This window comes from Eretmochelys imbricata, chromosome 7, assembly GCF_965152235.1.
Source record: "Eretmochelys imbricata isolate rEreImb1 chromosome 7, rEreImb1.hap1, whole genome shotgun sequence".
NCBI classification, from domain to species: domain Eukaryota; kingdom Metazoa; phylum Chordata; order Testudines; family Cheloniidae; genus Eretmochelys; species Eretmochelys imbricata.
The window spans coordinates 104376950-104401369 of record NC_135578.1 but is presented as its reverse complement, the minus strand read 5'-3'; the positions used below and the strand labels follow the sequence as shown (position 1 = coordinate 104401369).

Sequence of the window (24420 nt, the reverse complement as noted above, 5' to 3'; positions counted from 1 at the left end):
GCAATCATTATTCTAATTTTTAACCTTCATTTTAAATACAATTATTACTACAGAATTACACTGGGATGAATTTGTCCCTATACTAAAGAATGACTGGAATTTGTTGTGGTTTCTATACTTCTGCATTTATTAATGTCAAACAATTTCTTCCCGAGAGTTCCCTTGGATAGAAGGCTTTTTCTGCAGCAAATCTTATTAGACAAAGTTTAGAACCCATGAAACAACCTATTCAAACCAACAGAAGTCCTGAGTGTGAATTAATTGCTGGGTCAGGCTCTTAATGTTCAAAACAAATTTAACATGCTGATGACTTGGAGATGCATGCATGCAAACTCTGTAATACTGAAGTCCAGAGGTTCACACCAACAGGGCTGAACTTCTAAATTAAACTCTTGCTTGGAAATTTTGTCTTTCTAAAGGTGGACAACCCATAAAAGTATGAAAAAAATCAAAACAGCCTCATGATCTGTTAGCTGGTTCACTGTACCGAAGCCATGTTCTGCATTACTGGCCTAAGCAAATAGCTAGGTCAGAGTTGGCTGGGCTGTGAATTTGTAGCATAACCTTGTTATGAAACAATAAATTCCCTCATCATGTGTATATCATGCACATTACTGATATGCAAAATAAGAGTACAAAACGGAAGCTCTTGGGCCTGATTCTGCTCTTCCTTACTCCAGTAAAAATCTGGAGTAACTCAATGGAAGACAGAAAAACTTTTGCGAAACTGGTGTGAGAGGGGAATCAGCTCCAGTGACTTCTGTGGAGATATTCCTGATTCACACCAGTGTGAGCCTGGTCAAAATCAGGTCCATGGTCCACATGACATATAATGAATTCTATCATTACAGAGGTGTCCAGAGCGTGTGGTGAGAGGGCCATAAAAGCAGGTAGGTAGATAGATGAATTAGATTTCTCTCTGAAATGTCATAGCTGTCTCTCCTAGGCATTTCTAATGCACACATCACTGTAGCATCTAGTCTAACAAACATGCTAGTAGGTCTGCATTCTGAATAGCACTAATTTTATAGGCCTGGGATCTGCACTCTGATAAAATTGCATTCATAATATTCAGGGAGCTATTGTGCAAATCTGAATTTTCCTACATGCTAATGTAGAGCTCTGCTATCTATTTGCAGCCACTCAGGTTCAGGTCTTGTTAGTGGCTGATACACTCACAATCTCCCAAGAGTAGTATGATGGAAAATTCCCTTCTCTTATGCTGATTAGTTTATATTTTAGTTCTCCTGGGATCAGACACACAAGAGGCTGTTAGTATGATATTTCTTAAATGGCCTTGCAAGGACCTCTGCAATGCAAAACACAGGTTCCTGGTACAGATTGCCAAGCTTGCCCAGCCATTGCCCCCCAGCAGAAGAGAGGGGAAAATGGCTGTCACAGTCACAATTTTTAACCATGGTGATACGATACAAAATTCTACAAAGTGGAACCTTTGAAATGCAAAGTCCTCCAAGGCCCTTCAAATATTTTTGTTTTCCCTAATTGTTTCTGCCACACATCCTTCGCCTTCCCTTCCTTGTCAGGGAAACAGGGGCAAAAAGAAACCAAACAGGTCTCTGTTCCTAAAAACAGACGCCCCTCACTCTTCCTTTTCCACTGTACAAACATCTCCTAGCTCTTTCATGCTACCTTGGCTGTCCTGCTTCTCCATGGCACCAGAAGAAACAAGATTTTGTTCTCAGTGTTTTTTCACCCTAAGATACAGAGTTCCTCTAGGTACAGGTATTTTACAGGAATGATCATTTCCTTCCTCTTACAACATGCCAAGAGGATCCCAAACCCCTAGGCTGGCTCTGTGGGCTAAACCCTTTAAATACCAGTGAACAACTTTGACAGTTCTCACTGCTTCACCTATTTGGTCCAAATTCTGCCCTGATGTAGCCTGATGTTAATCACGAAGAACTCAAATTAAGTTAATTTCACATCAGTGTGAAGGGGGGTGTAAGTGAATCAGAATCAGACCATTCAAATTGGTTTTGTTAGTTTGTTTCGTTTTTCTTTCTTTTGCTGGGATTTTGTAGGAATAGCACAGAGAATATATCTCCTTCATCCACTCTCAGAAATAGCTAAGGAGTTTCCACTACAGAGTGAGGGAGAGAAACCCTGTAGAATTTTGGGAGAAAGGAAAGAATGGAAGAAACAGCCTCAAAACATGTAGCAGCCTGTCACAAAATCAGAACTTGAACAGTAATATAAAATGGACACAGTGTATAAAACACAGTTACACCTCTATTCATTCACTGGAAAAGCTTCTTTAAACATGTTCTCACAAATCTATTATAGATTGATTCTGGCAAAAGTTGTATGCCTTACTGTGCCATGAAAGTTGTTGAAATTGAATCACAACGTGTTATATTGAAAAAATACACTAAAGTTACATAAATAATTACATACATAATTTTAGTGGACTGTATAATATAGATGTATATATGAGAACCCTAGCCTAAATCAATTCTGGATCTGCTTTGTACACTGCCTGCTCAGCCTGTATATACTGATTCTGAGCTCTAGAAGGCAGTGGATCAGATATTGATTCATTTATACTAGGAATCACGTTCAGAGCTCAGTCAGGACTATGATTCAGGTCTAGGTTCAGATTAGATAGTGCTGCATAACTGAGTTTTTCCTCACAAGATATCCGCCTTATAAGACAGAAGTCTCATGTAAGTTGTCCTCTGAAACCGGGCCTGTATCCAAACCAGAACCAGGAAATATAAACCTTCCTGTTTTAGATCTGACCTGGAAACAAAAAAATTGAATCTGCAGATTCAGAAACAAAAATTGCCTTCCCACTTTTGAAATGTAAAGGAGTGCAAGAAATTCCTGCTGTGGATCATCTCGTTCTGTGAATGTATGTAGTACAATGTGTGTCTTCAGTAGCCTTTCTAAAGCCAGTTTAATTTGGGGAGGGAATTCTACCTCTGACGGTGACAGAAAGAAAGAAACACTTATATGGCAGACAGTTTTTTAAAAATGGCAGCTGTTTGAAGCATGTAATAAATGGCACTTATGCACCTTTGACTGCCCCCACCTGCATTCTGCCTATTAATGCAGCTACATCAGGGCTACTTCTAACATTCCAAACCTCTGAGCAGCTTCAAACAGCCTTAACAGTGCTGCTTAAAGTGGCCTGAAAAAATGGGGTTTGGGGGGAGAATCTATCGGAATCTAGAAGCAGCATCTTTGGTAAGACAGTGTTTAAAGTGTGCCCTTCATCCACCTGGCTCAATCTGGGGGGCCAAGGGGCTGGGTCTGTAACCCCTTGCAAACTCTCTCTCTCCCCCCTCTCCCCCCCCACACACACTTCACACACTGTGCCTTTATTTTTTATTTTTTTTATGACAAAGAAATGTTTCCATCTTTCTCTCCATATGTGGAATAGTCCTCCCCAAAATTACAGTGGGCTGAGGCCCCACATACGTAAATAATAGAACTGATCAAAGCATTCAGATTTTGAAAATTTTGACAACATTTTTCACCAAGAATTTGGTTTTTTGAGCCACCCAAAAAATTTCTACAGAAATTCTGTCTTAAATTTTCTGGTTTTTCAACCAGACTTAGTAAATATTTAGTCCTAGATCAGTCACAGGTTGAAGGCACTTATTATCCTACAGGATTGGCACTTTGTTAGCTGAGAACTGTTACAGTGACACATTCTGTACTCTAATATTCTGTGTATTGTTCAGAAATCATAGCTGTGCTGCCAGGAGAGGGACAGAGCTGAGCAGACCAGGCCATGCAGATGCCATGTGCATCGCTGCTGTTTAGAAAATGGCTCCTTCAAGAGAGTGATGAAGAATCTGGCTAAAAGGTGATGGAACTAAATAGGATAGAAGACGAAATGTAAAGCCACTCAAAGTGTTCAGTATTTTTACAAAGATAGTTATTCCAAGATAATGTTACCTTTGCAATTTGCAAGTAGCTTTTAATTTGTCAAAATATACTCTTACTGTTGTTTGAGCATTTAAAAAGAAAACATCCACATCTGGTTTGAATCTCCAGCTGAAGCTCACTTTATCAGCATGTTATATACCTTTTTTTATGTCACATTAGAGGGATTTTTAAGCAGATGGGTACATTTCCAAACTACAAATCCAGCTGAAGACAGCTATAGATATATATGCTGGCTGCATGGCAAATGAATCCTTTGAGCTACTCATCGTGCATGAGCTTGCACTCTGTTACAAACGCTATATATATTATTTGGTGTCAAGGAAATTAAATCTTTTAAGACTCCTGGGGAGAAAAGTCTTAAATAATACACAGAAAATGATAACCTCTCTGTAGGTATTTTGAACAATCTCATATAATTTAATGGAGAAATGTATCCTTGCCATAGTAAGCTTTGGATGGCTAAACTACTTCACAGATTTGTAGAATAAATTCTACAGAACCCAATTAAATATATGTAAAACCCAAATGTATTCAACTCCATTGGACTTCACTATAAAGGTAGTCAGATTGCTCTTCATTACCCTCTGTTGGAATGATTCACCTAATGATACTTAGATACGCCCCTCACCCCTGGTATTCAGGAAGTAAAATTCTACAATATGGCTACCAACAGGAAGAAATAATGTGAAGAAATGAGGGACTCATTGAAGGGAAGAGTTTTAAATAGCTAAAGATGGCGCTGGCAAGTGTGTCAATGCAATACATTCAGTCAAATGTCCGTCCTGCCATGCATTTAAGTCCTGGTACAGCTAGGTGGATCAGAGTTTTGTAGCTGGTGGTTTGAACTTTCAAGTTTCAGCTGTGCTAACCGTTACTCCCAGTCTGGAAGGGCAGTGGAATAAATTGATACATTCAGGAAAAAAATTACACAGGCAGAGCATATTAATTCTAACACAAGAGAAATGGTTGTTCGCTACAGCCCAAACTCTTGAAGGGCAACTCCATCCCCAACCCTCATTGGCTAGACTATATGAATTTGTCTGTTTTTCCTGCAACAAATGTACATCAAAGCACCTAATTGATGCCATTCTCTCAGCACATGCCAGCTTCACCATTATATTTTGCTTGGTTTTATAGCTTGATACAGCTTCTCTATGGCCAACTCACCACTAAAGTCTGCTGAACTCAGGGCAGTCCTTATGCACTGTACCACTGGGAGTACAAATGAAAGCACAACCTTCCATCATTTCAGCAAAGATATAATATACCCATGATCCAAAAAAGGGGTAGTAATACAAATATGGAGACACACAGTTTCTTTCCATCCCCAACTTATTTTATGGTGGAAAAAGTGCAGAGTATTAACACGTAATAACCCAATCTCAAATATCTTAGCTGCACCAGGTTTGTCACAGAGTGTATTCGAATTAAGATGAAATCAGAGCCTATGACAAAATTGACAACAAATATAATAATTTCACAAGACTAGCTGTTACTTTGGTCAGCATTAGTCATGAGTTCTCACATACATGATTTTCTCAGCTAACAAGATCATATACCATATGGGCCAGTTAATGCTGCCGCCATCTATTTCCCTGCTGTAAGTAGGCTCAGCAAGAAATCAGTCTGCTATTACCAGTGAATACAGCTATTAGTACATAGGCAAGGAAGTCACATGGAGGTATGCTATCATGTTTTTATGAAAAAAAGCCATTTGAATATCTCTGTCAGCATACAGCAAACAGCTGTACTGGCCTTAAGACAACCCCCAAAAAGATAAGGGAGCAATAAATCCTCACCATATTTGACAACAGCCAACCATAGCACTCATTTGCTTTGGATATAGGAAAGTATACTCTGGCTTGTACAAAAGCACTGACAGACATACACCTAATGTTAAAATGTACAGTTTACTAGTGGGTACCCTATAGTCAAAGAACATACTGTATATATAATGCTAGAGAGTCGAGCCTATAGGAGGCCGAAGGCCATTTATCATAGGCAGACAAGAGCTGTTCTTTGTTCACCATCAAAGTACAGTATGTCTAAAATATACACTGAGGCATAAAGAATCCAGGAGCTGTATTTCAGCCCAGCAGTGAGACACCTGAGGAGACACAATATCCAGTTAAAGTAGCTGCAGGAAATATCGCTGCTATAATATACAGTGGGCCCTACATACACATATAGAGCACTGTGGACAAATGTTATTATGGAGTGGACTATAAAGCACTCAGGGACAACAGAACGCATGTCAGCTTTGCAAGCCTGGCTATGATCAGATTTACTTCTTTCTTTTAGCCCTCAGAGAAGAGCCACCAATCTTGGGGAATAAACTCCCCTGGGACTGACAAATCAATGACGTATTGCAAAAATGTGACTTTACAAGAAGCTTTCAAGGACGGATCCTATCGCCATGTGCAAATGCAAAGCATGCAATTTTCAACCAGCACAAACAGAAGAGCAACAACTCCAACCACGGAGGGGTCCCAACCCACTGCCAGTTGCAATTCCCAGTGGCAAGCAGCAGCCACTGCATGGTTCCGCACGGTCCAAAAGTAATACACCAAAACAAAACTGCGCGACTCAGTATCCAGATCTCTGGGCTAACTGCAAAGTTCAAGCAACAAAAGCGCCGTCCTGTAATAACGCCGAAACTTTTCGGAAAGCTGCCGCCCCCCTCCCTACCGCATCCCCCTCCTCTTCGCTCTTCCCTAACAACGGCTCTGTAATGACAGCCGAGAAAGATGAAGTTATAAACCGGATAAAACGAATACCGCAGGATCAATCATCCCCTGGCTCGCTCGCTCTGGACCAGACTTTCAGTGGGACCCTGCTCCCTTGCTTGCTTCGTTGGGGCTCACCCGGGCACTTCCCTGTCCCATCCCTTCAGATACAGGCGAGCCAGTCAAGCACAAAGAGAAACAAAAAAGAAATAGCCTCCACCTCAAGCCATCAGGCCAGCCTCTCTCTCTCTCTCTCTCTCTCTCTCTCTCCGAGAAGAGAATAAAAGTGTCCCAGCTCTACTATTTTACACATTGCAACAATATCTGCTCAGGGCCAGACCACTGGCAGGGGGATGGGGAAAAGGGGAGAGGAGACCAGGCGAATGCCCAGCGTGTCATTAAGAAAGCGACCCATCTTAAGCGGGATCTCTTACTCTGTCTCTTTGTATTAAGTCCCCATCCTCCAGCACCCGGCGGTGGGTCTCCTGGGTACGGTTTGCAGCATCCGTCTCCAGAAGGAGCCCGCAAGACTCCCCTGCTGGATCTGGAGTGCTTCGTACCGATCTGCTCACCGAGAGGAAATAGGCTTGTCACTTCCTGAACTGTTTTCAACTCGTCCCTTTAAAACGCACCACGGGGCAGGGCAGGGCTGCTGCCCTCGCCGCCTCATCAAGGTTACACCGTATTGCACTTGCAGGCTGTTCATCGGCTGGCGTCAGCAGCCTGATGACTTCAGCGTGGGGCGCAGCGCAGACCCTGTAGCTTTGGTGGCAGGGCTGGGAGCTGCTTTTCTCAGCGGCCGGGGGGGCTTGTCACTGTCTTACAGCGAGGCTGTGGCGAGAGGGCGTTCTGCTCTGGGCAATCTGCAACCGGCGGCCTCAGCTCCTGGGGTCCGGTCGGGAAACGCGCTGCGCTGGGGCACGCACCCGCAAAGCCCGGCAGCATGTTTCGGAGTCCAAACCTGGGCCGTCGACTTGCCTCGGCTTTCTTCGGGAGGGTGGTGGCTCATTGCTTTACACCAAATCTTCGGCTAGCTGCTGATTTCCCGGGGCAGCCGCAGTCCTTGGCACCCATCAGTCTAAAGTTCTTTTCGGGTTCCTTCGAGGAAGGGGGCGGTGGGGGGTGAGCCGTGGTTTTTCCGATCCGTGGTATTTGAGCATCGCTCCCCACATCAGTTTACAGATCTGGGGAACGGGGGTGTTTCTGTTAAGCTGAAGTAGCGCTCATAGTACGTTCGTGATCTTTTGCTGTTTGCTGTTGTCCAGCAAAACATTTTAAGTACGGGTATATAAGATGTCTTTAGGTCAGGCATCCAGGCTTAATTTATAGTGTAAATAATTCTTAATTAAAATTATCTATGGGTGAGTGAATTTATGTTTTCAGGCACATGCTCGAAATTGCCATTACTTGATCTTCTGAGCTATATTGCATTTGCTTTATACAAGGTAATTAAATCAATTTTGCATGGGGGGGGTTAAAGTAAAAGGTTTATATTATGAAGCACACCCCTGTTTTATTTCTCTTTTATAATTTAAAACTCTCTGAACCATTACACTTTGATCACTTGGGAATTCATTATATTTACGAATGCAAACAGGCCAGACTTTTTTATTTTGTGGCTTTTCTGACTGTTCATTGAGGTCTAATCAGGTAACCAGTGAAGCTTGTATCACAAGGTAAAATAAAAAAATGAAAGGCTTTGTCTGTACAATTAGGTCTTGGACTTGTGTGTGCTCATACAATTCTAATACACCATCACCAACACATATTGGAATCTTTTTATTATTCTAGATGCATCATTCTCAGAGTATTAAGAGTTAGCACTGATCTTATACTAAAGATGGGTCCCACTGATGATGCCAACAATTAGGAATTGCAAGTAACAGTAGGGAAATACCTGGGTCCACTCACTACTCCCAACAGATATTGCTGCAGGGTAGTGAGATTAAGAAATTTGAGGCAACTTGATATAAACTGCTCCAGACCTTTGTTATTTCAGTCTGCAGGATAGATGTAGTCTTTGTCCCAGGAAATAGCTTTACTTATTACATTTTTTAAAAATGAGTTATAAAATAAAATAATAAAGTAAAATGAAAAGGCAACCAGATCATGCAGAAGTAAAACTAATAAATGATCAAGAATGCTGCAGAACTTACTAATACTGGTGTTGTTTAAATGTTCGTTATCACCTGCAATTAAATGATTCACCTCAATCTTTGATTATTTTGAAGACTTCTGTTAACTTCCTAAATTTCCATTAGGAGGCTTACAGTGACTCCTGCTGGCATACTCTGATCCCCTTGCAAACATTTGGCTCGTCAGACCCATCCTAAATACAGTGCAGTGGGATACTATTTCTCTCCTTTGCACTGGAAAATTATTCAGGCCTTTGCTATTCCCTCTCCCCACTTCTTTTACTAAACAAAGCATGTGAGTGAATTATGTGTTCCTGAAAGTGAGGCCACCAAGGGAGAGTCCTGGCGCGATCACAGGAATATGGATCAGACTGTCACTCCTAAGAGCTTTCCCATACCCTTTTTGCCAACATACCTCAGTTCTAATTCCTGCTATTCTATTCTGAACCTTCCTTGAGCAGAGACCACTGACAATGCTGAATTGTGTCATGGTTTTATGATGTGCACAAATGGGGACTAAGGTAAGAGCACACCGCTCCTTTTAAAGATTCAGAGCAATGGTCTACTGAGCAAAGAGGGAAGGGATTAGGATGTGGGGAGGCTCTGCAAGGGACATGTATACCCTATATAGTCCACTTGCAGAGTTGTGTGCAGGGACAGGTGGATTTGTGGCAGGAGCAAATGATCTGCTGCCACAGGAGTCTTCCAGTCAACAGGCCCACTAAGAGGTTGAGTTAAAGGGACTGGAGTAATCTCTGAGAGTCAGCATGGAATAATTCTCACCAAGTAAGGGTGGCAGAACCTTGCCCATAGCAAATAAACGATCAGGTTTTCACCTCTGGACCACCTCAAAAATATGCCACATGACATTAATACACTGGAATGAAGAGTCCAAAAAGAGAAGAAAATCTGAATGAACACTCAGAATCCCCATGGATTGGGGATTGAGAACACTGGTTTTCCCTTTCCTTTCCCTCCATTTTTCATCTCATTCAGTGTTTCCTTCCAGGAAGTGGTTGTTGCTCAAATCCAAAGGTAGAAACACATCAGATGAAGGCAGGAGCAGAGGTTTACAAAGGCTCAAGGATATGTCTGCTCAGATGGCTGCTAAAATCCGTCTCCAAAATACACCTGTTTTAACAGCAATATTTTACGTTGGTAAAAAGTGGATTGTATCTAACATATAGTTGGACTTCTTCCTGGGACAGAATGCAATTAAAGAATTAAGATGCATGTTATGCATGAGTAACTAGGCTACATATAACAATTAAAAGTGGACGTAGGAACGAGTACAAAATATACATAGAATATACTCATAAACCATGGACATGTAGATGCAAATACCACAGATGTCAGCAAGGAGTGAACCCTGAGACCTTTATCATCTAAAGCATAGGCCTATGCCTCTTGGGCTAGAGGAGAAGGTGGTTATCTTCATTGCTAGGTCCAATGCCAAGTGGGATTCATGATCATACACAATAAGGGTATGTCTACACTAGGAGAAAAGGTGTGATAGTTCACATGTTCCTAGCATGAGCTTAAGTGTTCTGCTGAATTGGGGTTCAAATCTACTGTACTAAACAAACACCAAGAAATAATATTAATTTAGCATAACAGAAGGGGGTAAGTAACTACAAGTAATAGGGTGAAATTAAGAAAGGGAAACTTAGGCTGGATATCTGGGAAATTTCCCTGACAGGCAAACTCTTACAAGAAGTGATGAAAGCTCCATTGCTTGGAACATTTAAAATTAGACAGGACAAAACATTATTAATGTGCTTTACTAACAGGAAGAAGGACTGAATGATCTGGCAGATATTTGCCATCCAGTTCCTCAGCTTCAGTTAAACTGGGCGCTTTTCTGATCACATATACAGCCTAGAAATAATAAAAATAAAACATTCTCAAACCCCTTTTCAGAACATGGTGATCAAATTTTTAAGATGTGTTTTTATAGTTTCCCAATTGAACAGATAAGTAATAAAAGTTTATAGGGTAACTTATCCGCAGCCTCTGTACAGCAATTTCACTTTCCCATAACCTGACAAAGTTGCATTCTGTTTATTCTCGTACCTCCATGCAAAAAATAGCCCTTGTTCACCACCAGTCCCCTATGCTTCAAGACAAGTGTGTTGTCTGTGTAGTGCTATCAATCAAGGTGAACATGACCTTTTTGCTTAGGTATAACAAGATGCTTTCACAGAGACAGTATTTAACAATCTATTTAAATAGTATTATTTAAATTTAGCGATTAGCCATTTTAGATCTGTTTGAAAAGGAGAAAAACAGAGTCCCAGTTTTGATGGACTATATAAAAGTTCTTTGTTAAAGGGAAGGAAGAAAGGAAGAGCCCTCTGAGACTAGCTGCCACAGGCTGTAGATTTGTTTGGCCAAATTCTGTGCTGATTTAGGGTGTAGACATTGGAGTTGCATTAAGTCAGCACAAAATGTGACTCCCCATGTTTACCTTCCAGAATTAGCTTCTAGAACTATGACCACAATATAACTAGAAAGAAAGAGTCCACAAAGGTCCATAACTGTCTGTTTACCAGAGGCCCTACCCCTTCCACTGTACTTTAGCTAAAAGAAACAGTCATTTAAGGTGTCAAGAAACTTTATCTCTGCATCCTGTCCCGAGGTGACATGTACCCAGTCAATATGGGGATAGCTGAAATCCCCCATTGTTATTATCCCCATATTGACTGGGTACATGTCACCTCAGGCAGAGATAAAGTCTCTTGACACCTTAAATGAGTGCTTCTTGGAACAGCTAGTCCTGGAACCCACAAAAGGAAAGGCAATTCTTGAGCTGGAAGTTCTTACAGGAAAAACAGCTGGAAGGGGTAAGGCCTCTGGTAAACAGATAGTTATGGACCTTTGTGGACCCTTTCTAATTATATTGTGGTCATAGTTTTTATAGCTCTTAGCTAAAGTACAATGATAAATACCATAGATAGATACAATTTCCTTTACTTGCTGTTGCCCAATATTTTGCTAGTAAATTACAGTCCTGTGGCTGTGTAAACTTTGTGATAGTCTTTCCACCCATGCAGAGCCAATGCAGTGTGTTATGTTGTCACACTGATTATTTGCGCTGTATTTGCCATTGATAGTCATTTCAGAAGAAGTGTTATTTTTATGACACCTATATCTTATCTATGACTGTAGTATCTGAGCACTTGCTAACGTTTATAGTTTTATCCTCCCAACCCGACCATGAGATGAGGAAGTATTATCTCCTTTTTCCAGAGGGGAAATTGAGGCACCATGCAATTAGGTGACTTGTCCAAGGTAAGACAGAAAAGCTCTGTGACAGAGCCAGGAACTGAACCCCAATCTCATGAGTCTTAGTTCAGTGCTTAACACAAGATCATCATAGGTATCAACAATTTAGTATCAAATCCTGGCTCCATTTAAGTCAATGGGAGTTTATGCCCAAGTATTAGGGTGCTGGAACACTTTGTGTAATGGGGGTGCTGAGAGCCATTGAACTGTAAACCCTGTATACGATGGAAATCACTTCAAACCAGGGGGTGCAGGAGCATCCCCAGCACCCATGCCCAAGTAGCACAAATATGGACACCTATATCAGATCCCACCCCCAGTGTGAGAAGTGATTCTAAAATGGAAAGTATCCAAATGACATGAAGCACAGGTATCCTTGCAAAATGTGTCCTATCTTAACTACTGTTTCATTATAAATCCACAAGATAATCAACATGTTCCATCTCACAAAACCAATCTGGATCAAGGAGATTATCTCACTCTAAATCAGATGCTGCTGAGCACAGAGGGCTGTAGCTAGTGGTGCTGTTTTTATGACAGTCGACACATGAAATATCCTGTCTTAATTATGGAATTTGCTAGTTCTCTGATAGCAAAAATCCTAAAAACCTGTTTTCCATCATAGAATCCTTGCCACATGCAGCATGGATTTTCACTTCACAGGCATGTATCTGTTAAGAAATGTTATCAATTTTTTAAAGGACAAGATTTACCCCAAATACAAAACAAATCACATAAACAATCTTAAATCCACCTGGGGCAATCTTAAATTGCTTTATGCCTGTTTTGCATGTTAGAAAATTTTGGCCTAATTTCCTGAACTGTCATTACAGGTATTATTAGTATTCTGCAACATTCTACTTGCTCTCTTGACTAAAAGTCCAATCCAAAGAACATTTAAGTCAATAGGAATCTGGTTTAGATTTTGAGATCCTTGTGGTAGGGATCAAGACTCAGACCTTCAAAGATTAGGTTAGGGAACCTAACTCCCACTGATTTCAATCTGGACCCAAATCTATTTTTAAAATCTATGTAAGCTGCCAGGCAAAATTATGGTGCTATGTAAATATTAATAATAAGGAAAAATGGATCTCTGATTACTAGGTTCAGCATGTTTCTCCTTTTTAGACTCTAGCTGTTCCAAGAAACACACCTTGCACAGTAGGGTCCTTAGAAATTAATGCCTTCTTTCAACTCACCTTTTCTTGATCAAGGTTTTAGAATGGCTGGTGGCTTATCAAGCTGTGGTATGTATCAGAATTTCTAGTCTCTGTGTTGTAAGTAAAAGGTAATAATTCAGAGAGTCCTAGCAACATTTTACATTCCTTAAGAAACGCAGGATCTTCCAGTCTCATCTCTGCTTGACATCTGACACTGTTAGTGAACGCTCAAGCCCTCGAGGAATTGTGTTGAAACTGATTTCTGTTCTCTCAGTAATGTTTATGAACTCTAGCTTTCCAGCAGTGGATTGCACACTCACTATTATTCAGCATTTATATGTTACTTTGGGGCTACATCATTTTTCTGCATGACGACCTTGAGTTTAATTTCTAGTATTCTAGAAAAACTGTTCATCAGAATGACACATATTCCAAGCTATTGCATGCTATTACTTAGCTAATCAAGCCAGGCATTGACATTTCCTTTAGTTACATTATAGAACACATGTTGATGATCACTTCCCCTCAACTTGAGGCCACTTCATCTCAAATCCCCCCATACCCACACACTCAATGCCCTACGGCTCCATTAATACTTCCCCACTTAACTAAACTATTCTCCTCAAGGCCTGGATCATGGTGAACATACTTCCAACCAAGCAGTATAACACAGGTGTTCTTTCAGAGTCCATCAGTAACCTCTTGATTTAGCCAAAGGGGGTAGATTTGGGCAGTATAATCCTACGATCTCATTATCCAAGCCAAGAGAGCAAGGAATGGGAATGCAAAGCACTGGCCTGAAGACTGATTTATTTTCCCTTGTCTTTCAGTATATTTTACGGAAGATCATTTGATATGTTAAAGTACTTAAAACACCTTATAAAATAAAACTGTTATTGAGGTAGCAAAGGATGTTCTTTGCTTTGTTGCATGCCAAGATTAAGAAAGCAATTTCAGTGCAAAAGCACTAGAAATTAATGCTACATGTTTCTAATTACCATATTTACAGTTTCTCTGTAACCCTAGATAACATGAATTTGACAGTCCTGTACTAAGTACCCTACAAAACATAGATAGATAGGTGATTTTCCTTGCAATGACTACAGTACTGTCCATATGCATACTTTCAGGATGAGGACATAAGTAAAAGATCAGTATCACTGATGAAGAGAAGCAAGCTTATACCTAATGTACTGGAAAAACTATTCAAGAACTCACCCTTATGTAAAAATGGTTCTCATGAACTCACAACCCTGGGTTTAGTAGGCCAATGCTCAAACCACTGAGCTATCCCTCCCCATAGCACTGCTTCAATATAGCAAACCCATTTGGAAGCCAACAACAATCCTAACTTTCATCAAGGCAGCATTCAAAGATCAACCATTTAAATATAATTATTACCGTTAAATAGTGGGCATTATATTCATTTCATTATTAAGCTAAGCATGTACTGGTTATTTGTATTATAGCAGTGCCTTGAGGCCCAACCATAAGGGCCATACTGATTAAATATAGGATGAGACAATTCTTGCCGTAAAGAGCTTACAACGTAAGGCTATGTCTTCCCTGCCAAACAAGTGGTTTTTACAGTGAGATGGCTAGTGTGCAATAGTTATCTCACTGTAACATCCTAGTAGAGAAAAGGCACCTGTCTTTTGTAACATATGATAGCGAGGCAAGGTCAGCATGTATTCACCCCCACAGTAGTTCACCTTGCCTAGCTACCTTGTAATGGCTGTGGAGATAACTTTTCAGAGACAGTCTCTGTGTCTGGGTCATATGCTGTGCTCAACATTTCCTTACCAAGTTGAAGCCTACAAACATTTATACTCATCAATGGAAAACCAACTTTTAAAAAGGGAGGTTGAGAAATGTTTTGGAGCAGTGGTTCTCAGCAGGTACATTTACTAGTTCACACGGACTTGGCTGGTCACATGCTGCTGAATCTCTTTCCTTGTTTCCAGCTGCTGACTCATATTAAAAGAAGCTAAAAATACATTAAATACTTTCCTCCTGTTACTTTGCCAGGTAAACAATTGCTGTAGTTGCCACAGGTATGCTATGTGATCACTGTTGAATGTGAGGTTCGTGGCTAATCACCGCCCATGAACTGATAAAGGATCAGACCTCAGACTTTGCCTGTGGAACCAAGATCTAGTTGGATGTCATGGCAGGACTGCTGTGGGGTGGGTGTGTCTTTGGCTGGATATGCGCTTCAGCAGAAGGTGAAGGGGGAGGAGGGAAGGGTTCCTGATACAAAGCCCACTGAAGTCAATGGAAGTTCTCCTATTGACTCCAGAAGGCTTTGCATCAGACCCAAAGGACCTAATCTAAAGCCAGCTAAAGTCAATGTAAAGATTGACGTCAATGAGCTTTGGATCAGGCCGTATACAAAGAAGTGGGCTGTGAGCAGGGTATTCTCCACGAGGGATCCACAGTTTTGGAATTTATTTCCCTCCCAGTCCTCTTGAGCAGTTAAATCTTCAGGGCCTAGTGCAAAGCTGGTATAATCTTCTAGGCATTTGAGGTCGGAGTGCATTAAGGCTTGGACACATTTGCTGTGGGGCTCGTTTTATTTGCGGTCCTGTATGTATTTTACATTGAGAAAACCAGGCCCTTCCATTTTAAATTGTACTGGGAAAGTAAACTGTCCAGATCCCAGAATTTGGATGGGGACCTAGTTCTTCACTGAGCCTTAGTCCCATCTATGTGGGGTCGGCAATTTGAGTTCTTCTTTTCCATTCCAGTATGTCTTGAAGCAGTTCTTAGGAAACTCCATAGCTAATCAAATTCTTTTGTATGACATCCACCCATCTAATTTTAGGTTCTTCCAACCCTTCTTTTAATCTCTATTTCTGAGTTTAACACCCTGTTTACTATATATTCTTCTGATTTTCTTTTCACATGCTCAGACCATCTAAGCCTGGATTCCTTCAGCTTTTCTACAATTGGGAACACCTTCACACTTCCCCTAATTCATTTGTTCTGAACATGGTTCACCCTTGTAACTCCAAGCATTCATCTTAACATTTTCATTTCTACTGTATTCAAGATCCGCTCTTTGCTCTTCCTCAGTGCCCAGCATTAAGAGACACACAAAAGTGCAGGCCTAATTACCATCTTGTAGATCTTACTTTTCAATTTGATTGGCATTCTCCTATCACAGAAAGAAAAGGAGTACTTGTGGCACCTTAGAGACTAACCAATTTATCTGAGCATAAGCTTTTGTGAGCTACAGCTCACTTCATCGGATGCACGGATGCATCCGATGAAGTGAGCTGTAGCTCACGAAAGCTTATTCTCAAATACATTTGTTAGTCTCTAAGGTGCCACAAGTCCTCCTTTTCTTTTTGCAGATACAGACTAACACGGCTGCTACTCTGAATCCTATCACAGATCAGTCCAGTCACTTCTCTCCATTTAGTTCATGCCTTCCCTGTTCTACTAATGGGGGGTGGAGGGGCCTGGTTATTTTTTATAAATAAATGAAATAAGCATGTTTTTAAGAGGACAACTCTAGTGGCATTTCTACACATGGGACTCATTTCGAGCCACTGGGTACATATATTCCCCAAAATAATTGATTCTTGGTAAATAAAAATTCCCCTCTTCTTCACAACAAAACATTTAGTTGAAATAAGTATTTCCCTATCTTCAATGCCACACAGGGTTTTTTTAAAAATAAGGAAATATTATATAAGAAAGGTCATGAGATAAGCTAACAAAAGCCAGGAAATTGAAAATGGAGGCTGATGCTCCCCTAGTTTCTGACTTCCACTTATTTGTAACCATACTATTTTTTACAAGTAAGGGGATATGTTTGCATGACGGTAATTGTCACTTAGGGGAGCAGGAACTATCACTTTCAAAGGCTATTATATGCTGCTGTTTTTTGGTGTAATGTTTGTGGAGAGGCTTAGAGGTTAAGGAATTAATATTTTGTTTTTGGATTTCAGTATCTGGCCAGACTAAAGTGAAATCATTTTGGAGGGTCTGGGTTTTTAGAAGATATTGGATTATATCCTAAAACTAATAGAATTATAGCTCATTGGCTGCTGCTGCTCCATAGAGGGCCAGAAATGAGTAAGCATGTAATTACGTCCTTTCTGTTCCTTTAGGAGAATGTTCTTCAGGTTATTACTGAGGGCCCCAGATTAAAACTGCAACTGTTTGCATTGTACTTGGTTTATATCTGAACAGGGGTATTAGGGACTCACTATATTGATTCCAAAATTAAGATTATGAAGATTTCGGTGAATTCAGAGTTGTCACCTCTCATGGTTTTATCACAAGTCACACCATATTTAGTGATTTTAAAGGCTGCTTTCTTCCAAACATTTCTCATGCACAGTCCCTGCCAAGAGGTGAATATTTTTTAGAAGTTTGACACTCAGACAATTGAGTATTTTTTAGGTCCAATCAAAATCACTCTGATGTAAATCCATCAAACTTGTTATAAGCGGATCCTAACTAGCACATAGGACTATTTTCTTCCAAGATCGACGGATGACCTGTCCTTCATGTGCATCTATAATTTATATGAGAAGTGTGGATAATTCTGTAAGTTTCTCTTCACCTGATCTTAACTCACTTTGCTTTTTAAGGAGTCCTGTGGCCTTTTAGCACGCCCAGTGCTTTTGCTAATGTAAGCTGATATGGAGTTTGTGAATTTTGTACTGATCTTTCCTAACGATTGCAGGTCATTTATGACTTTTAGAAAAAAAATCACATCCCCACTTAGCTGTGCTCTCACCTGCCTCAATCATTGGCGACCGGCGCCCATACCTCAAGATCCTGGCAGGCAGTGCGTGTGCACACACACACAACACACACACACACCCCCCACTGGGGGTATCGATAGTGGTGGAATCCTTACTGCCATGCTCTCCTCTTGGACCTCTGCTGTTAGCTATAGCCATACTATGGGACGAAACTGTTAGTTACCCCTCCCACATACAGCCCCTGAGCCATTTCCCATCATTCCTGGCTTCCTTCTGAGCAAAGAGGTGCCTGGCTCCTGCAGGCACTATTGTATACAGTGACAAAGGCGGCTCCAGGATTAGTACTGCCATGCCTTGTGCTGAGGAGGGGGAAGTGGCTCTCCCTCACAGCATTCTCCTGGATCAAAGACACCTGAGTCTCTAAGTTTCTACCTTCCATCAGCAGCCTCCAGTTCCCACAGATGCTAATGCATTTTCCCAGCAGTGGAAATGTTACAGGGGTCATACAATGGTAGAAATCAATGGAAAATATCTTTCCCTTAATGTGGTAGTTGGGTGTGCCACAGTTTAGGGCAACTGCAGCAGTATTTCTTCCTTGTCCTCCACCGAGGGCATCAACTCTTAGGTTTTTGTCCCCAGCCATCACGTCTCCTGCGCAGAGACATGTGTCTCTCCCCCTCCTGGCCAGCATTTTTCCAGGCTGCACAGCTCCTTGCCTGCACTCAGAATTCCCCAGCAAGTCAGACTGCTTAAGCGCACCTGCTTTTCTATCTTCTCAGAGGCTATTAGCCTCTGAGAAGAAGTGCTCACAGTTATAAGGTACCACCCAGCTCTTTCTAAGCAAGCACATTTATTCTTAAGGTGAAGGCATCACAGAGAAAACATATTAAAACAATAAAAGAATCTTTCACTGAGTACTTGCATACCCAGAGGGGTGCATTTGTGTATACCTACCCCTAGGGATTTTCTAGGAAACTCACTTGAAAAGTCCATTCTTGTCTGGCACATTGTTTCAAATAGTCCTGTGAAATTCATAACACTTCCCAGGGTTTACACATCTTCCCCTAGAAACGTTATGTACAATCTCACAATAGTACATAAACGTTTTTCAATACACTGCACTCCTAAAATACTTTAATTTAATTCAGTAAGATTTGTCCAGGATACTGCAAGAAATTGCTATAACTCTCTCATGGGGGTGGTGGAATATTCGGTATATTTGTTTATCTTCCCTGGCAAAGGGTAAAATGTGTGATGTTGGAGTTTCTGGCCTGCATGGAGTGGGGGAATGTTTAACACGTCCATACTTGGGGTACGGGTTTTGTGGGTCAGGATGGGTCTGTGGCCCGTAGAAGAAGTATAAAATTCAATGGGGCAGGATAAGGGGATCTGTAGCCTAGGAGTGGGGCAAAGGTAAAAAAACAAGGGTAGTGTAAAGGTTGGTACTAGAACCTCAACTGCACATTGCCTGAGCTCCTAGGATTTAGAAACTGTACAGCAAAAATGCCCATCATTAAAAACAGCCAAAGAAAGACATTGAATAGCATTGGAGTTATACCAGAGAACAAAGACATTATATGGAACATTTTTGAAAGCTGCGGCTTTAGTTTGTACTTCGTTGGGGGAGTGGCAGATTATTCATCAAAACTCCATACAATCACAACCTTTTGTGAAATTAAAGTAGACACCATCTAATGACCACAGAGACAGACGTGTCCAGTGGTTAGAGCACTGGGTTGGAATTCAAGAGACCAGGATTCTGTTTGCAGCTCTGCCACTCACCTGCCATGTGGCACTGGCTAAGTCACTTAATTACTCTGTGCCTATGTTCCTCATCTCACCCTTTGTCCTGTCTGCTAGGGCTTTGTCTTCACTGTTTAAAAAGGTGTGTTTTTACCACAGGATAATCAATGTGCATTAGCTCTCTCACAGTAAAATTCTAGTAGAGACTAGGCACCTGTAGTTTCATGACAAGCCTTTTAATAAAAAAAAAAAAAATTCAAACTGATGAAGTTTATATTAAAGACGCACTGGAAACCTCCAGTTTTAAAAACCAAATATTAAAACAAATCAGGTTTCTGACAGAGCATCCTTCAAACTGGTCCTCCTTTTCTTTTTTTTAGAAAAAATCCTCTTTAAACCCAGTTTAGAAGGGTTTTTCTGCTCCCCTCTTTATGAGGAGTTTAGGAGTCCAGGACAGCGGGCTGTATTTTAAAAAATCATTATTGAGGTTACAGGGACAAACCATCCCGATGTGTAGAAAAAATAGTAAATATGGCAGGCGATGAGCTTGGCTTAACAGTGAAATCCTTGCTCATCTTAAACAGCCTCACCTCAATCCCTGGAAAAATCATGGAGCAGGTCCTTAAGGAATCAATTCTGAAGCCCTTAGAGGAGAGGAAAGTGATCAGGAACAGTCAGCATGGATTCACCAAAGGCAAGTCATGCCTGACTAATCTAATTGCCTGCTATGACAAGATAACTGGCTCTGTGGATGAGGGGAAAGCAGTGGACATGTTATTCCTTGACTTTAGCAAAGTTTTGACACAGTCTCCCACAGTATTCTTGCCAGCAAGTTAAAGAAGTATGGGCTGGATGAATGGACTATAAGGTGCATAGAAAGCTGGCTAGATTGTTGAGCTCAATGGGTAGTGATCAATGGCTCCATGTCTAGTTGGCAGCTGGTCTCAAGTGCAGTGCCCCAAGGGTCGGTCCTCAGGCCGGTTTTGTTCAATATCTTCATTAATGATCTGGAGGATGGTGTGGATTGCACCCTCAGCAAGTTTGCAGATGACACTAAACTGGGAGGAGAGATAGATACGCTGGAGGGTAGGGATAGGATACAGAGGGACCTAGACAAATTAGAGGATTGGGCCAAAAGAAATCTGATGAGGTTCAACAAGGACAAGTGCAGAGTCCTGCACTTAGGACAGAAGAATCCCACGCACCGCTACAGACTAGGGACCGAATGGCTCGGCAGCAGTTCTGCAGAAAAGGACCTAGGGGTTACAGTGGACGAGAAGCTGGATATGAGTCAACAGTGTGCCATTGTTGCCAAGAAGGCCAATGGCATTTTGGGATGTATAAGTAGGAGCATTGCCAGCAGATCGAGGGACGTGATCGTTCCCCTCTATTCGACATTGGTGAGGCCTCATCTGGAGTACTGTGTCCAGTTTTGGGCCCCCCACTACAAGAAGGATGTGAAAAAAATGGAAAACGTCCAGTGGAGGGCAACAAAAATGATTAGGGGACTGGAACACATGAGTTATGAGGAGAGGCTGAGGGAACTGGGATTGTTTAGTCTGCCAAAGAGAAGAATGAGGGGGGGATTTCAACTACCTGAAAGGGGATCCAAAGAGAATGGATCCAGACTGTTCTCAGTGGTAGCAGATGACAGAACGAGGAGTAATGGTCTCAAGTTGCAGTGGGGGAGGTTTAGGTTGGATATTAGGAAAAACTTTTTCACTAGGAGGGTGGTGAAGCACTGGAATGCGTTACCTAGGGAGGTGGTGGAATCTCCTTCCTTTGAAGTTTTTAAGGACAGGCTTGACAAAGCCCTGGCTGGGATGATTTAGTTGGGGATTGGTCCTGCTTTGAGGAGGGGGTTGGACTAGATGACCTCCTGAGGTCCCTTCCAACCCTGATATTCTATGATTCTATGATTAGAAGAGTCTTTTGGGCATGCGCAAGAGCAGGAGAACTCGAGACTAGATGAAGAAACCACTCTGTTAGATTTATTGCTTGTGTTGACACAATGGCCCCTTCTAGAATTAAAATCTATTAATCATAGAATATCAGGTTGGAAGGGACCTCAGGAGGTCATCTACGCCAACCCCCTGCTCAAAGCAGGACCAATCCCCAATTTTTGCCCTGGATGCCTAAATGGCCCGCTCAAGGATTGAACTCACAACCTTGGGTTTAGCAGCCCAATGCTCAAACCACTGAGCTATCCCTCCCCGCCAACCCCACCAAACCTGCTTGGGCCACCCCATTTCTTCCACCACTTCCTGTCTACTGATTCCTCCTTCTTAGTTTTACTGCTCTTGTTAAACACCTTCTTACAGAGCCTGAGGAACAGCACGCAGGTAAGGTCCATCCCCGAGTAACGCATGAGACCAGGAAACACAACTGACCATCAATTAAACATTGAAACTGACTATACACAGAGTGCTGACAGCTGCACAAAGCAAGCAACCTGGGTGGGGAGTTCCTCTCTCTACACACTTCCAGTTACGGTAATCTTTTGAGGGTGGAGAGGGAGTTAATTGTAACAATACTAGGTACAACAGTTGCAAATGGAAAGATTATTTCCAAGTTGACGGTGCTTGTTGAATAGGTGTGTGCATCTCCTCTGCACTACCAAACCCCTCCCCACCCCTTTCCCTTTCAAAGAGAGCAGGTGGGGGGAGATGTTTGAACGCAGTGTGTAGCATCTATGCAGGCCTTGTTGCCTATCGAGCTATACTGCTGAGGAGAGCTGGGAGGGAATACTGCAATGAGTCACAGGGCCTTAGCTTTTCCTACAAAGATACATAGGTTTGGGGAGCTGATCCACCTCTTTCCCACACCAAGGAAACCATCCAGAAGAAACTCTCTCACACAGTGGAGAATAGGGCCCATAGAAAATCTTCAAACCAGTGTTAAGATGAGAATTTATACTCTATACTGTTAAAAACTTTGCTGAAAAAATAAAATTAAATAAAATGTCAGAGGATTGATCCAATTTCAGTTCTATCACCAATTTTGCCTGATGCACATTTATTTGTAAGAATTCTTCAAGTCAAGATTTGAATAAATAGTTGGAGAGACTTCATATTTTTATATAGTCTGCATGGATAAAAATAATCTAGATAACAGAATCTAATATTAAAAAAATAGAAATCAGTCATTTTAAAAAACAAAACAAAGCAATAACAGGCCTAAACCATGGAAGTCTTATGGACTGAAGAATTATGGTTAAATTCCTGTTGGTTGATTAAAGGAATTTCCTGTAGTTTGCGATCATAGTTGATTTATTTTAATGCTTTTAAACCCTATATCACTCCTAGATTAGCAAAGATTACAGATGGAAATAAAACAGAAGCCTCATAGGCAAACACCCCATATTGGTGTGTGTGTGTGTGTGTCAGTTAAAATCTGCTTGTATTAGATCCACCTGATCCCACATTTATTACAAAAATTCAGACCCACATTTTAATGCTTGGGAACATCTCTCCAAAGATTTATTGTTATCTCACCAATATATCCAAGGTAGGAACTGATGATGGGCAACTCTTACAGGCACTAGTAGTCCTATGTGCAGCTGGAAACCTTTGGGTGGGAGGTAGTAAATACTACCCCACTGGCTATTCAAATGGTAACATCACCACATTTAACTTTTTTTTAACTTTGAACGTAGGTAAGGATACTAGGCTGCCTAAGCATATAAAGAAACATTCTCATTTGGGACCAAAACCTGCTCTCTACTTCTGTTGGGTCATTTTTCAGTGGAACTAGCACAGTTCCATTGTGCAAGGAGGTGCAGAATTCGGGAATGCCACCCTGGGGGCAGGTTAATGATGAAGGATCTGCTACTGTACAGCTCTTCTGGTCCTTACTTCTTGCAGAGGGGGAGCACTAGAACAGGAGCGGGGCAGCCAACGAACCTGCTCAGACTGAGAACCAGGAAAAACATTTCCTTGATGAGCAAACATGACATTCTTCTTCCATGAGAACAAATTGCCTAATAGGAGTTGTTGGATGCTTAAAATGTCATGTTTACTGCCATTTGAAAATGTGCGTGGGGCAAGTCATAAAAGAAGGAAAAATATTTCTTTCCTCTCTCTCTCCAGGCATCTGTATCGTTATTCCACAAATATAAAATAATAAACGAAGAAATGAACATGGGTTAAAAACAATAATAAATATAACCAGGGTTATTAGGCTGGGGATGTGGGGTTTTGTGGTCTCTGTTTGGGTTTTATGCAACTAAAATGTCATACAAAATTCATTGGAGAAGATGTTCATTAGTGGCCCTTCATAACACATTAGCATACTATAAATTAATATTGAAATAGGTAAGCATATCTGCTATTGAGAAGCTGTAATAACACCAAACAGCGTCTTTTAAGTATTTAATTGGATCAATGGTACTGATCAGTATTAGCGAGCACATATTAGAGATTCAGGAAGGGATTTTTAAAAGTACTCAGTGTTAGCCTAACTCTACTCCCACTGAAGTCAATGGATTTTGGTGGAAGTAGAAATAGGCCAATTCTGAGCACTTATGAAAATCCCGCCCCAAAGCACTATATTACAATGTCTTGTGAGTGCTACAGTCTTTACACCCATTTTCCTCCTTATTTAACTAAAGGTTGATTTCGGATTAGACTGTAACATGCATGTTTCATTTACAAAAATAAAATAAAATATTGCCCAGTGTTTAGATCTCAAAAGCATGTTCATTAGTACGCCAAACACCACAGAAATAAGACTTCTT

The 24420-nt window shown here is 41.3% G+C and overlaps 1 protein-coding gene across 2 annotated transcripts in view; it reads right to left on the bottom strand.

The window, feature by feature from the left end:
- FAM53B (family with sequence similarity 53 member B) overlaps positions 1-7210 on the bottom strand; it is a 124074-nt gene extending 116864 nt beyond the window's left edge. Inside the window, exon 1 of one of the 2 annotated variants that reach the window (XR_013346720.1) lies at positions 7076-7210. The gene's annotated coding sequence lies outside the window, so the exon portion shown is untranslated. The remainder of the gene's footprint in view (positions 1-7075) is intronic. The other variant, XM_077822944.1, reaches the window with a different exon arrangement.
- Between the last annotated feature and the right edge of the window lie 17210 nt (positions 7211-24420).